Consider the following 12,880-nt stretch of genomic DNA (forward strand, 5'->3'; position numbering starts at 1 on the left):
AAAGCCTTAGCAACTCAGTTCCTATCAGTGCTAGAGCAGCTGTTGCAAACATAGGAACTGAGTGACTACTGGTATCCCAGTAACAAGGTGTAAGTCTTAGTAACTCAGTAATCTCTCCGGGTACCATAGTTCAAGTCTTAATTGCCCAATTATTCTAAGTGTTATTATAGATACTGCAGGGCTAAGTAAGTCGGACCAAATCGGTGCCTTTATGGCTGCCGCAAGGGTTTTAACTAAGGAAGCTTTGTGCCAGTACCACATTGCTAGCCTAAACAACTCAGTCACCATTAGTGCCTGTACTAAGAGTAAACTTCTAAACAACTTACCAATAGTAACAATCAGTGACATTACTCTCAGTGTAAGGCTTAATAAATCAATCTCAAGTGTATGTTAGCCCAGATAAGTGCCTTTACCACAATGTAAGCCTTAATAACTCAACCCCCAAGGTTTTTAGGGCCACAGTGCAATCCTCAGTCACTCAACCACTACTAGTTCAAGGACAACAGTGCAAGTTGTAGTAAGTCAGTCACCAACAGTGCTATTACCACACGAAAAATGAATAGTAAGCTAGAGCATAGCAGTGTTCGTAGCATCGCGGCAAGACTTTAACTTATTTTCATCAGTGTTTGATAACCATAATGGAAGCCTTAGTAACTCATGGTCCTGTGCCACCACCAGCCATTATAACTTAATCACCTTGATGTCAAGTGTTCATTAGATAGAGAGTGTGTACCTTGTAGGTACACATGGGTTTACATGACTAACACATGGACACATCACCTTTTAAGTCTGGGTGAGGTAAGAGAATTGGCACAGTCCCCAGAATCTTGCAGATTTATCATAAAAAGAGAGATGTGTGAGGGTGCTGCAAAGTGATCTATATATTGTATCCTTTGATTTTTAACCTGTTTTTATCAGTCTGTTATTTTCACTTGTGAGTGTCCTGGCATGCTCTCGAGTCCAGCACAAGACCATCTTGCAAACTGTTTTTATGTGAACTCCACCTCAGGGCTTGGAACCCTCCAGTTGAGCCACTATAGTTTAAGGGCAGAGAGGTCGCACCACCCCTTAGCTAGCTTAGCCCCAACGTGTCTAGTGGTTGTGTTATTTCCTCATACCACTTTCATCACCACTTTTTTCATGTCACAATGAGGTAAGCACAAATAGCAGCAATATCTTGCAGGGTACAACAGGGTATCAATAAGCCCTGCTTTGATGAACTGTTAGGACCTTCTCTCCTTGTTCTGAAATTATTACATAATTTGTTGCTGCTGAGCTGGATATGAGGCTTGGTGAATATGTCCCATTGTAAGCTACTCTAGGTGAAAGCAACCATGGCCCGTATTTATACTTTTTTTGCGCCGCATTTGCGCCGCTTTATGACGCAAAAACGGCGCAAACATACAAAATACAATTGTATTTTGTAAGTTTGCGCCGATTGTGCGTCAAAAAACGACACAAATGCGGCGCTAAAAAAGTATAAATATGGGCCCATCTGTCTTAAAAACCCAGAGGCATTGTGGAAGCTCCTGACTTTGCCTTATTTGGCTGGAACTTTATTTGTTAACCCCAAATTGAGATTATTACACTTTCGAAAGATAGTAGCAGAAGGGGTGTAGCTCACCTGTGATATGAAGGGGTGCCTTAGTAATGAAATTAAAATATATTCAAATCAATACAAGACTACAGTATAGCATAGTCTTTCATACACTGTGCTCTGAGCTCCTATTGTGGGGCCTTCAGTGGTGAAAATGATGGGGCCTGACTAGGATATTTTCCTCGCACTTGCTGGTTGAAAAACATTCCACTGTGCCTCACTGTTGGCCCTATTCACAAAGAGCCTTAGAACTCAAGACGGAGGCTTTGCAGTCATTGTGGAATCTATGCACTTGTTGCCGGATCTCTGCAATGAGTAACTGCAATGCAAAGATCCCGCCACAAGTGCAGAGATCCTGCAACGACTGTGGAGCCATTGCCACGAGTGTGGAGGCTCTTTGTGAATCCGGTATGGTATGGCCACTTATGCCCACTTACTTCATCTAAACCTTGCTCTGTGGTTCATCGTTACTTGCTTTCTTCTACCTTCTTTTCCTCATCTCAGTCTGCATAACAGTCTTCCCCACTAACCCCTATGGGTTATATGTTGGAACCACGAGTGCTTCAAGCACCCATGGCTCAACAACGAGGTCGGAACAACGACTTTGTTCTTATCACTAATGCCTTTACCACGAATGCATTTACAATGATTTTTTGTTGTAAACACATTCCTGGTAAAGGCATTAGTGATCAGCATGCATGGTTCCAGCATGCTTACCCCCTAGCCCCCCACCCCCAAAAATTACCGTGACCCCCCCATCCCCACAACTACACCAACCCCCCACCCCCAAAATTACCACAACCCCAAACCCCTCCCCTAAAACCTAAACCACCCCAACCCCCAACCCACCCCTTAAACCTAAACCCTGATCCCCCTCCCCCTAAAACCTAATCACCCCAGCCCCCCACCCCACCCCACCACAAAAACTAAAAATACCCCAAGTCCCCACCCTACCCCTAAAACCTAAACACCCCAACCCCCCAAACCACCCCTTAAACCTAAACCCTGACCCCCCTCCCCCAACCCTAATCACCTCCAGCCCCCCCACCCCAATAACTAAAAATACCCCGAGTCCCCACTCCCGCCCCTAAAACCTAAACACCCCAACCCCCCAGCCCACCCCTTAAACCTAAAGCCCTCCCCCCTAAACCCTAATCACCCCGAGCCCCCCACCCCACCCCCGCAAAAATAAAACAGCCCCAGACCCAGCCCAACTTACCTCCTCCTTCACTGCGTCGACTCTGACTCCCTTCTTCTGTACCTTAACCACTCATGTACGTGGCTCAGACATGCATGGTTAAAGTACGAAAACCAGGAAGTCGTGGAAAACGAAAGCATTGTTTTGCTTTAGTTTTTCACGACTTTGTGGTTTCGGAGTTGTTGTTCCAGGTGTTTCCCACCCCAGTGATGATGAATGAAGGAGAGACTTAGGGGACTAATCCAAAAAGTATGTCTCTGCATGAAGCAGGTGGAAATGCACAAGCTCAGTGTGTGAGGTGTGTATGTGAGTCAATCTCAACTGATGGACATCATCAAATAGTTAATGCTATAGGACAGGGCTTGCTTTCAGAGGTAGAGAGGGTTAGAGTGAATTTAACCAGACAGTGTCAGTGAAAGATGTTTTGGGCATGGGTAGGGTCAATCATGTATGAGGCCGGTGTCCATGAGAGGCATTTTATGTTGGTAAAGCCCAGTAACAAAGCCAGGCATGTCTCTCTTAAACGGTGGTTGGATTGTCATAGACCAAGCAAACAGTCATATCTGACTCAGAGAGCCCCCTTGTGTTGCAGCAGAGCATGTTTTAATCCCAGTCATATACTCAAAACAATGGTTCTCGTGGAATTCACTCATACATACTTTGTAGATGAGCAAATACATATATTCTAAGCATACAATTAATGCTGTTAGACACGAATACTCTATAGACTTATGGGTGCTTTAATTATACCAGAAACGTATAGTAACTACAAGTATATTGTAGTAATTTGTAGACCACATAGAAATTGTACAAATGTTGCATGCAAGGTGCAGTCAGCAGACAGATCTACAAATGTGCAGTGTCCCAAGGTAAAAAAACACATAGAAGTGAACAAGTGACATTCTTATATACATTCAACAACTTTCAATATTTGTTTATAAATGCACACACATACAAATCAATTAAAATAACAAATTCTTTTAAGTCAGTGATAATAGTGTTCTTTGGTCCACGGCATTTTCAAACTTTAGAAATGTCGATTTCTCTGCAGGACAGTGAGGTAACAGGGACAACTGATTAAAGTGTAGTCACAAGGTTGTGATTGGATGAAGGAACCAGGATGTGTGAGAGTTCCAGTGACACCCAAATGTGATAGATAAAATGTACTCAGCTGTGCTTCCCACGAGTGGTGTCATTGCGGGCAACTGATGTGTACTACGAACCTATGGGTCAGTCAGTAGGACACAAACGTCCTCTTAATAATGAATAGATCTCACAAGAAGCCTTTGCAGAGTCCAGGCTGGTGCTGGAGACACACTGTAGCACACTGCCACAAGGGCTGCTCTTGTCATATATAGTATAATCCTGGTCATGTCAGTGGCACAGTCAGTCACAAGTCGGGCATATGCTTCTGAAATACTTGTATGTCTGGTACAAAGAAATATACTTAATATTTCAACCTTAGACCCCATAATTTGGTATGGGACAATAATGGAAGTCAGTCCCCCAAAATGATAGGGTTAGCGAAGTGTCATCACACACCGTTCGACCTTAATTTACACACATACACACGTTCACGCATATGCACTCACACAAATACACTCTCACCTGCAAACACGCTCACAACATACATTTAAAAGCATTTTTTACTTACCTCATCTGCCAGGGAAAGTCCTGTTCCAGCTAATTGTACTCCATTGTATTACCATAATAGTGAAAAATGTAATTATCTTCACTATTAGTGTAATAACGTGATAGAAACAAGGAGTATGGGTCCCAATGGACACCCTTAAAGACGATCTGCCTCTGTATTCCAGGCACTGATCTTGCGCCCCTGAGGCCAGGGCTTTCAAAAGCAGTGCCTGGTGTCGCCAGGGGTCGCAACTGCGATCCTGGAAACTGGAGCAACCCCCCCCCCCTCCCGCAAAGAACTCAGGTCAGGTGCTATGCCAGGGGGGAGGGGGGTTGCAGGGGGTGGGGAGTGCTTGAGCTCGCCCTTCCACTCTTCCCTCCTCATGGCGATCCGTAAATGGCGTCCCTGGGGACAGTGATCACAAAGCCCTTCACAATGGCAGGAAACATCCACTCTGATGATTAGTATTTGCAGAAAAGCTAGTCATGCAGTGAAATTCACGAAGCATGATGCAAGCCTAAAAACACGGACTGGTAAGGAGCAGGACTTCAGCGCTCTCAAATCTGCAACTTATACCACCAAACGATGCAGAATGCAGTGTGCCTTAAGTTGGAAAACCCACTCGTGTGCTCATTCAATAAATCCAAACGTCATCGCGGTCACTGTATCAGCCATTTGAAAAGACTGTCTGGCACCGTTTGTTTGATTGTTTTTTGGTATTATGTACTTATCTGCATTTCTTTTAAGGTATTCTGCCTTTGGTTCTTACCTCCTTGCGGGTATGATAGTGTTGTCTTTGTCGCGCGTCTTTAGTTGTGATTGCTCATTTTCCTGATGTGAGTGATTAGGATAACAATCCAGTGAACTAATGTGTACTTCTAAACCTCTACATTTTACAGAGAACACAGCCTTAATCAAAAGGTCGATTACAGCAAGAGAACCCTCCACTTGCTGTATTAAGAATAGCTGTCAAGCGGTCACATGTCATATGCAGGGTTTAGTGTGCTAACACATGCAAACAGAGGCATGTACAAATGCTGTTTGCATGCCTTAGCACATTAAAGCTATTGGATTTTCCAATGCTTGTTTCAAATGCCTAATTGTTCTTACAGAGCAAGTATAATTGGCATTTGAAGAGTATAAATTATTTTCACACTTTACACTTAAGCCTATCAGAACGTTACTTAGGTACAGATAGTAATTATTTTTGAGGGCCGGCACTTATTTTTCTGCCTCAAGCCTTTAGTGCGAGCAAAAGGCACGTAAGGGAAAGACATAAGGGAAAGACAGAGGAAGAGAAAAACGGAAAAGCCTCACAAAGGGAGAAAGCTGCAAGAATGAGCTGAAGGGGCAGGGAGTGGCTGTAAATGGATTAAAGAGCCCTGAGATGGCTTCAGGATTACGCTGCCTCCGTATTCTGTACTCACACTTTTAAATGCAGCATCCGCGTTTTCTAAGGAGAGCTTTGAGCACTAGCATGTTTTTATTTACAAATTAAACATTGGGCATAGATTGTTAGATCAGGCGTTTCCTGGTGTGATAGGTTCTCTGCCAATAATTTAACAAGGTTGACAGAACTCTCTTGTGACACAGTTAACCCCATATTCCTACATGGATGTCAATTCAACAAAGTACCAGAGATAGCGAAAGTGACATTACACGTCCTTTGACATTCACTTTCACTCTCTTTCTCACACAGACACACACACACACACACACTCACTCACACACTCATTCACACTTACACACACTCTCTCTCACATAAACACACTCACCCACAAGCACGCACACAATGTGCATTTAAAAGCATTTTGATACTTACCTCTGCTGCCAGGGAAGGTCTAATTCCAACTACTTCTACTCCAGTATTTATTACACTAATAGTAAATAATGTAACATTATTCACTATTAGTGTAGTTACAAAATGATAGAAAACAGAGAGTGGAGGCCCAACTGACGTTCATAAGGACAAGCTGGCATTGAGTTCCTGGCACTGATTTTACCACGTCTAAGGCCGAGGTCGCACAGGCAATGCCACAGGTCAGAAGAGGCAAGCCCAGGGTCGCATCTGCACCTCTTGGCGATCCCTAAATGACGTCAATGTGTTCCTACTTCATTACTGCACAGCTCCAATGTACACTATATTACTGCTTGCTCTAATTATTGCTTTGTGCTGATAGTGCCCCTGGCTTCACCTCACTGGTACCATGATTGACCTGGCACCTTTTAAGAATTTCTGCTGAAGGCTTTTATTTCTCTGCTCCTCAAGCACCCCCTCACTTCAGCGCCTTTGCTGCCAGTGGCTGCAGCTCAGTGCTTAGTTTGCAAAATAAGAAGTGCAGGTGCCCAAATGTTTTGTAGAAAGCCACCACCCACTTTCCTGGCTCCACCCACATCCTTTATTAACTCCACCCACTTCCACCATTGGCTCCAGTGATATGTGCCATATAACGTGGCCTAGATAATGACTGATGGAGCAACATAGGCTAATAAGGCTAGTAAGTCAAAGGCAAGAGAGACTTTTGTGCAAATCACATCCTGAACTCGTGTTTTTTGAAGGTGCTCTCCAAGTGAAAATGAACAAAAAGGCAATTCGCTTGGTGAAATAAAATATTTGCCTCTGATCACACCATTTGGTCAAGCATGAAAGCCAGGATTGACCCCAGATTCGCCACTTTCTCACTCTGCAATTCACCCATTATAATTAGATGTGTATTTCTTTCTGACATCAAGGGTTGACTCTTTGTCCTTATTCCATGTGACATAAAATTAGTGCAGGGGGACAAGCAGAATCCACATATTTTTGCAGCTATACATGGGGCAAACCCTGACGTGGACAGACAGAGAAGAACTTCACAACAGGCAAACACAGACTATATTACAAGTTTTTTCCAGGCACATCCAGATTTGCTGGAATTCAAAGGGTGGTACTGAGCCAAGGGAGTCAAACCTGTTTCCATATGTCTCTTCCTTACCTTCGCCTCTAGTGCAAGCTCCTCGGACTTTCAGCAGCTCACCCACCTCTATCGCAAGCACACACAACAATAAGCAGCAGCGACGACGGTCTCCATCTTTGCCTAAGATCACATGATTTGGTTAAGCAGGAGACCGGAGAATTCGCCCCAGAATGATTCTCCTGTTTTGAACTATGCAATTTAAACGTAATGGATAGATGGGCATACCTTTATGCCTTCAACGATTAAAGCTTTGTCCTTAATTCACTGGGGCTGAGATTTGACATTTAAAAGTGTTTAAGAGGTGTGCCATTTTGAAAGTCCTGACTTGTTGAGCTGACAACCTCTATTTACAAATATTTCGTGCCAGTAGAGGCTTCTTATAATAATTTACGCAGACCTCACCTCTGACCCTGGCAGCCTGCTGCTGTTGATCATTCTATACATTAGCAGAAGCACATAAGAGGTCTACAGAAGGGCAATATAAGGAGATATTGGAGTCTGAGCAGAAAAATGATTTCAACAGTAATACTAAACTAAGTATGCTATGCAGCTATGGCGTGTCAGATTATAATTTGGGATCCAGTGCACAAAATTATCTACCGTCAAAGGGGCAATCATCTCATCTCCGGGATCATTCTTTCAAGGAGTTCGAGTTCAAATGACTATGGGCCTGATTCTAACTTTGGAGGACGGTGTTAAACCGTCCCAAAAGTGGCGGATATACCACCTATCGTATTACGAGTCCATTATATCCTATGGAACTCGTAATACGGTAGGTGGTATATCCGCCACTTTTGGGACGGTTTAACACCGTCCTCCAAAGTTAGAATCAGGCCCTATATCTCTATTTTCATAGTAGGCACTTTACATGGGACTTAGACACTCGCACTCCACATAATGAAGCATGAAGACTAGAACACAGAAAATGGCCTGATGCAGGCCTTCATAGATTTAAGTAATGTGAGTATTAGGAGGCATGGGAAGGCTGTTCATGTACCCCAACCAGCTCCAGAAGAAAGTAAAACGGGAGCAACAAAAAATAGTACCCTGCTTTGCTCTTTCTCTGATCATGCAGATCAGTGCTTTAAATGGAAAAAAATAAGTGCAGGTACTCACCAAAAAGTGTGGTGGACTGGGGTGGAGTTTGGGATGGGCATAAGGGTGGTGCTAAGGGCGGGACAAGGGGCGGGGCTAGGCTTTTGGGCATTCTAAGCTTTGTATGCCAGAAATCTGCATGCACTGTAAGAATGAACGATGTATCTGTCAATGAATTATTACACTAATGGCCATTTATATAGTACTTATATAAGAAGTGGTGATTATTAACCAAACTAATCCTTCTTTAGCAATCTTAGAATAACAATGTATTGAGGAAAAAACAGCAACATTCCCAATGTATGCCTTGCTGTTTTCATGTATTTCCTTGATGCAGGTTCGTGAATCATTAAGCTATATCCCAAGGATTTTAACGACAGGTAACACAAGGATCTCTGCAGCAAAAACAATAACCAACTGAGCTACCTACATAAACAAATCTGTGATCTGCATGTTTCATTCTGCCCGGTATGGCAGACAGCATTATGGCAGACACGTTGATCCAGCCTTCCAGGGGGGCCTCTGATAGAGCCAGCTCTGTTCTGGAGAGAGTCTCGCCCTGATGACCTTGACTAATTCTTAAACAGACTGTTTTAAATAGTGTTTTCCTTTAATATATTTTTAATGTAGGTGGTGTTTGCATTTTACAGGCACATGTTGTGTTTATGTTTAATGCAACCTCCATAAAAGGGTTTATTTTATTTCAAAACAGTACCTCACACATGAGGAAAGGGAGGGTGTCACAGAGATTATTTATAGTAATAGTGAGCTGATGCTGTGTTACAAACTTAAAATCAGGTCACTTTCCCAGAATATTAGATGTAAACACATTTAGAATTTCGCCGAGTGTGTCTGTGCACTGACAGTGTCCTGGCCAAAGAGGGCACAAAAGAGCTGAAACTGGATCATAAATTCAAAGCTGTTCCAAACAGGGGCACCCTAAATACGTTTGGCCAAGGGGCACAAAACCTCAAGATGTCCCTGACTTACACATCCATTTCATACTCTGAATCACCTTCAATTTCACACAAACACAAGTTCCACATGTCATTCTCACAGGCATAACTGTGCTTGCAAACTTGCACATTTTGGATTTTAATTTCCATCTCTCACATGCTTTCTGCTTTTTCCCATTGTGAAGCATTTTAGTTTTTTTCTTCCTCTGCCTTTCCCATATGTCTCTTTTCCTCGCAGTAAATTCTTGAGGCAGAAAAATAATTTGCGGCCCTCAAAAATAAGTGCTGGTGCCCCGCACCCGAGAAGAAACCACCGGCTCAAATTAAGCACTGCTCACATGTTGTCTTTTTACACATACACTGCCGGACAGTGGCAGCTCTCAAAAATGTTGTAGATCCTGCACCAGAAGCAGTGCCCAGAAGAATTCAGTATTCACCATAAAATAATACCAAAAAATGGTCATTGTTGATCTTTGTTCTATGCATGTGTGTGGACTCCCACAAAATATGTGAGCAGGGGCTGGTAGTCCCAAGGGCCTCCTATGTAACATTTTAAATCCAGCCCCGATTTTTACAATACATGCTTTATTGCTGAGATTTTTTTAATCTCTTGCGGAGAATGAAAGAAAGAACTACAAATACCAGAATGCACAGGTTTGGCCTCTAAAATTAAAAAATGTATGAAAATGTCACATCTTCCATGGAACATCTTCCATATAACAATTGGTTTGGATCTGGTTTTCCATCTAAAGCAAAAGGTTGCCACTTGCAGAATGCTAAAAAAAATCATTTATTTTGCCTCTAATGTAGTTTTTCTTTGAGGTTAATCGGGAAAGATGGTGGAGAGGGCAGGGATTTTCTTTCACGCAAACGCCTTCACTTTAAAAACGCTGATGGGTGAAAATGTGCAGGAATTTTAAACAACGGGCTTACTAATCAAGCTGCACTGCCCTGAACAATGCTTACCACACCCCTGCCCATTAGGTTTCACAATCACCTTTTAAGCTGAAGATGGCGCCCTGCAGCCTCCCCCATCCCCCCTGTTACTTCCACAGCAGCTCAGATAGCTCACCGAGGCCTACAAACAAGATCCGCTGCTCCGGCGCTCTTACAGCAACTCATCCCCGGCTTCCACTCTCCGAGAGGCATTTGAAACTGAAACTGCTGCCGAGGCAGGAATTCATGAGCAGCCCCACTTGCGTAAATTCCAGGACCCCTGTGAGTACTGGTACTCTCCTTCTCAGAGGAAAAGTTCCGGTACTCAAGGGGAGAAAATAAAAAAGTGCCGGTACTCCGTACCGGTGAGTACCGGCCCATTTAAAGCACTGATGCAGATACTAAAAAAAGGAAAGCTATAAAGAAAATATGGTTCTGTGTCCCATGCATGCACATGGCAAGAAGCAGGTTTCCTCCGCTTACATGCTTCGGGAGGGGTGATTAACTGACTTGTGCCGACCAGACCGGTGTCCACCACTCATTACATGCCGTGCCGGCATGGGCGTAGGAAGTGTGGGGGATGCGGGGGATATGTCCCCCCCCAGATTTTGGAGTGGGGGGGACACAGGGGACAAGGGTGGGGGGGACGAGGGGACAGAAGAATTTTCCCTTCTGTTCTGTAATTCGCAGGGCCATTAGCGCCGCGTGAAAGCGCTACCTATACTGGCCCTGCACTTGACCTGTGACCTACCTCCAGGACACTTGCCCTCTGCCCTTTTGTTGTGCTGCAGCACACAAGGGATTCCTTCTCACCTTGCCACCACAGCTGCCTGCAGTCTGCACTTCTGAGAACAAAGGGAGAAGAGAGGCCCTTTGTTGATCGCTGTCTGCATCCCGTCCCTCCTGAGCCCTACCCTTCCCTTGAAAATCGAACCCTGAAGACAGCAGCAAGATTTGAGAAGGTAAAGAGGTTTGGGTAATTAAATAAAGTATTGCCAAGTAACTCCCTTTCTTTTTAAATCCAGTGCTGTGTTTGCAGAGTATCTCCCTTTCTAAAAACAGTGTTGTTGAGTTACTGTGAGATATAAGCCGGGCAGGCTTTAGCGCGCTGGTGGCACCCTGTGCAGCAATGTTTGTTAGGGCACCCGTTTCTGTCACCTCTCTCTCACTCTCTTCTCTCCTCTGTCTTCAGCTTGCCTGCACCAGAGCTAATTATTGTCCCCTAAGTTGACATCCTGCCTCCCCAACATTTCGGTCCCCTGTCTCTCCCTCAGCCTTCCTGGTATTTGTGAAAGCCCGCTCTAAAGGCCAAGGGCTGTCTGTAAATCTCATTTCCTGCCAATGGCCTGTGGATGGAAGCCAGCACTGGGGCAGCTCACAGGCTTTGCAGGACTTCACAGGCTGTGGTGGTACAGAGCCTGGCACTGCTGGATAGACGGCAGAGAGACTAGCACACAGCAAGGGTCCCAGGAAGAACCAGATGGCCTGAGAGATGAACAGGGCTAGGTAAGGCAGCAGGGCCGGCTCTAGGGTGATGCAACCGGTGCCGCTGCACCGGGTGCTGACTTAGGATGGGGGTGCTGTGATTGCAAGTATATTCTGACTTTTAAAGCACCTGCTGGGTGTTCCTTGCCATCAACAGTTTTCAGGCAACAATAAAAATCTCAAGATAATTCTGGTGATTAATGGTCTTCCTGAAGAGAGATTGAAGTTTTGTCTAGTCGGAGTTTTGACTCATCATAACGTACAGGGTTACTATGCCTGCTACAAAGAACGTCTACATGCAGATCACAAAGTCTATATAATGTGAATAGGTCAGTGGGTTACTGCTTTTGTCAGATGCAGGAAAGTACCCTCTTTTTGGCATGGTTACCCCACTTTGACTAGCCCCTACTCTGGTGCGAAACTGGATAATGGAAATGGGTGCAACCACTCCCCTGTCCATCACCACCCCAGGGGTGGTGCCTGGAGCTCCTCCAGGTGGCCACTTGATTCTGCCATCTTGAATCCAAGGTGGGCAGAGGCCTCTGTGAGCATCTGAGTGGCCAGGTCAGGCAGGTGACGTCACAGCCCCCTCCTAGGTGGTCACCCTGCTAGGTGACCAATCCCCCTTTCTGGGCTATTTAGGGTTTGCCTCTTGGGTGGGTCCTCAGATTCAATGTGCAAGATTCCAGCAGGACTCCTCTGCAACGTTTACTTTGACTTCTGGCCACTGGAACCGCAACTGGACTTCACAGGAACCTACAATCTGCAGCTCCAGCAGCGACTTCACCCTGCAGCATTGTTTCTCCGGCTCCTTCCAGCAACTGCAACATTAGCCCGGCTGTGCTTCCTCTGAGGGCAGCAAGTCTTCAGTCTGCATGAGAAGAAAGAAGGAAAATTCCTTGGAGTGAAGGAGTCACTTACCTGCATCTGCAGGCACCAACTGCAACAACGACCGGCTGCGTGGATCTCCTCTGCTCATGAGCTGCGTGGATCCTGCATCAGGGGGTGATAGTCTGGAGTGGT

At 44.8% G+C, this 12,880-nt stretch overlaps 1 protein-coding gene across 1 annotated transcript in view; it reads left to right on the forward strand.

Annotated features, from left to right (window-relative positions):
- The window catches only part of MAP3K15 (mitogen-activated protein kinase kinase kinase 15), a 1,103,876-nt gene that overhangs the window by 415,684 nt on the left and 675,312 nt on the right, over window positions 1–12,880 (forward strand). The gene's annotated exons all lie outside the window — the stretch shown is intronic.

The sequence above is a fragment of the Pleurodeles waltl genome, chromosome 8 (assembly GCF_031143425.1).
Source record: "Pleurodeles waltl isolate 20211129_DDA chromosome 8, aPleWal1.hap1.20221129, whole genome shotgun sequence".
In the NCBI taxonomy this organism is placed as follows: Eukaryota; Metazoa; Chordata; class Amphibia; order Caudata; family Salamandridae; genus Pleurodeles; species Pleurodeles waltl.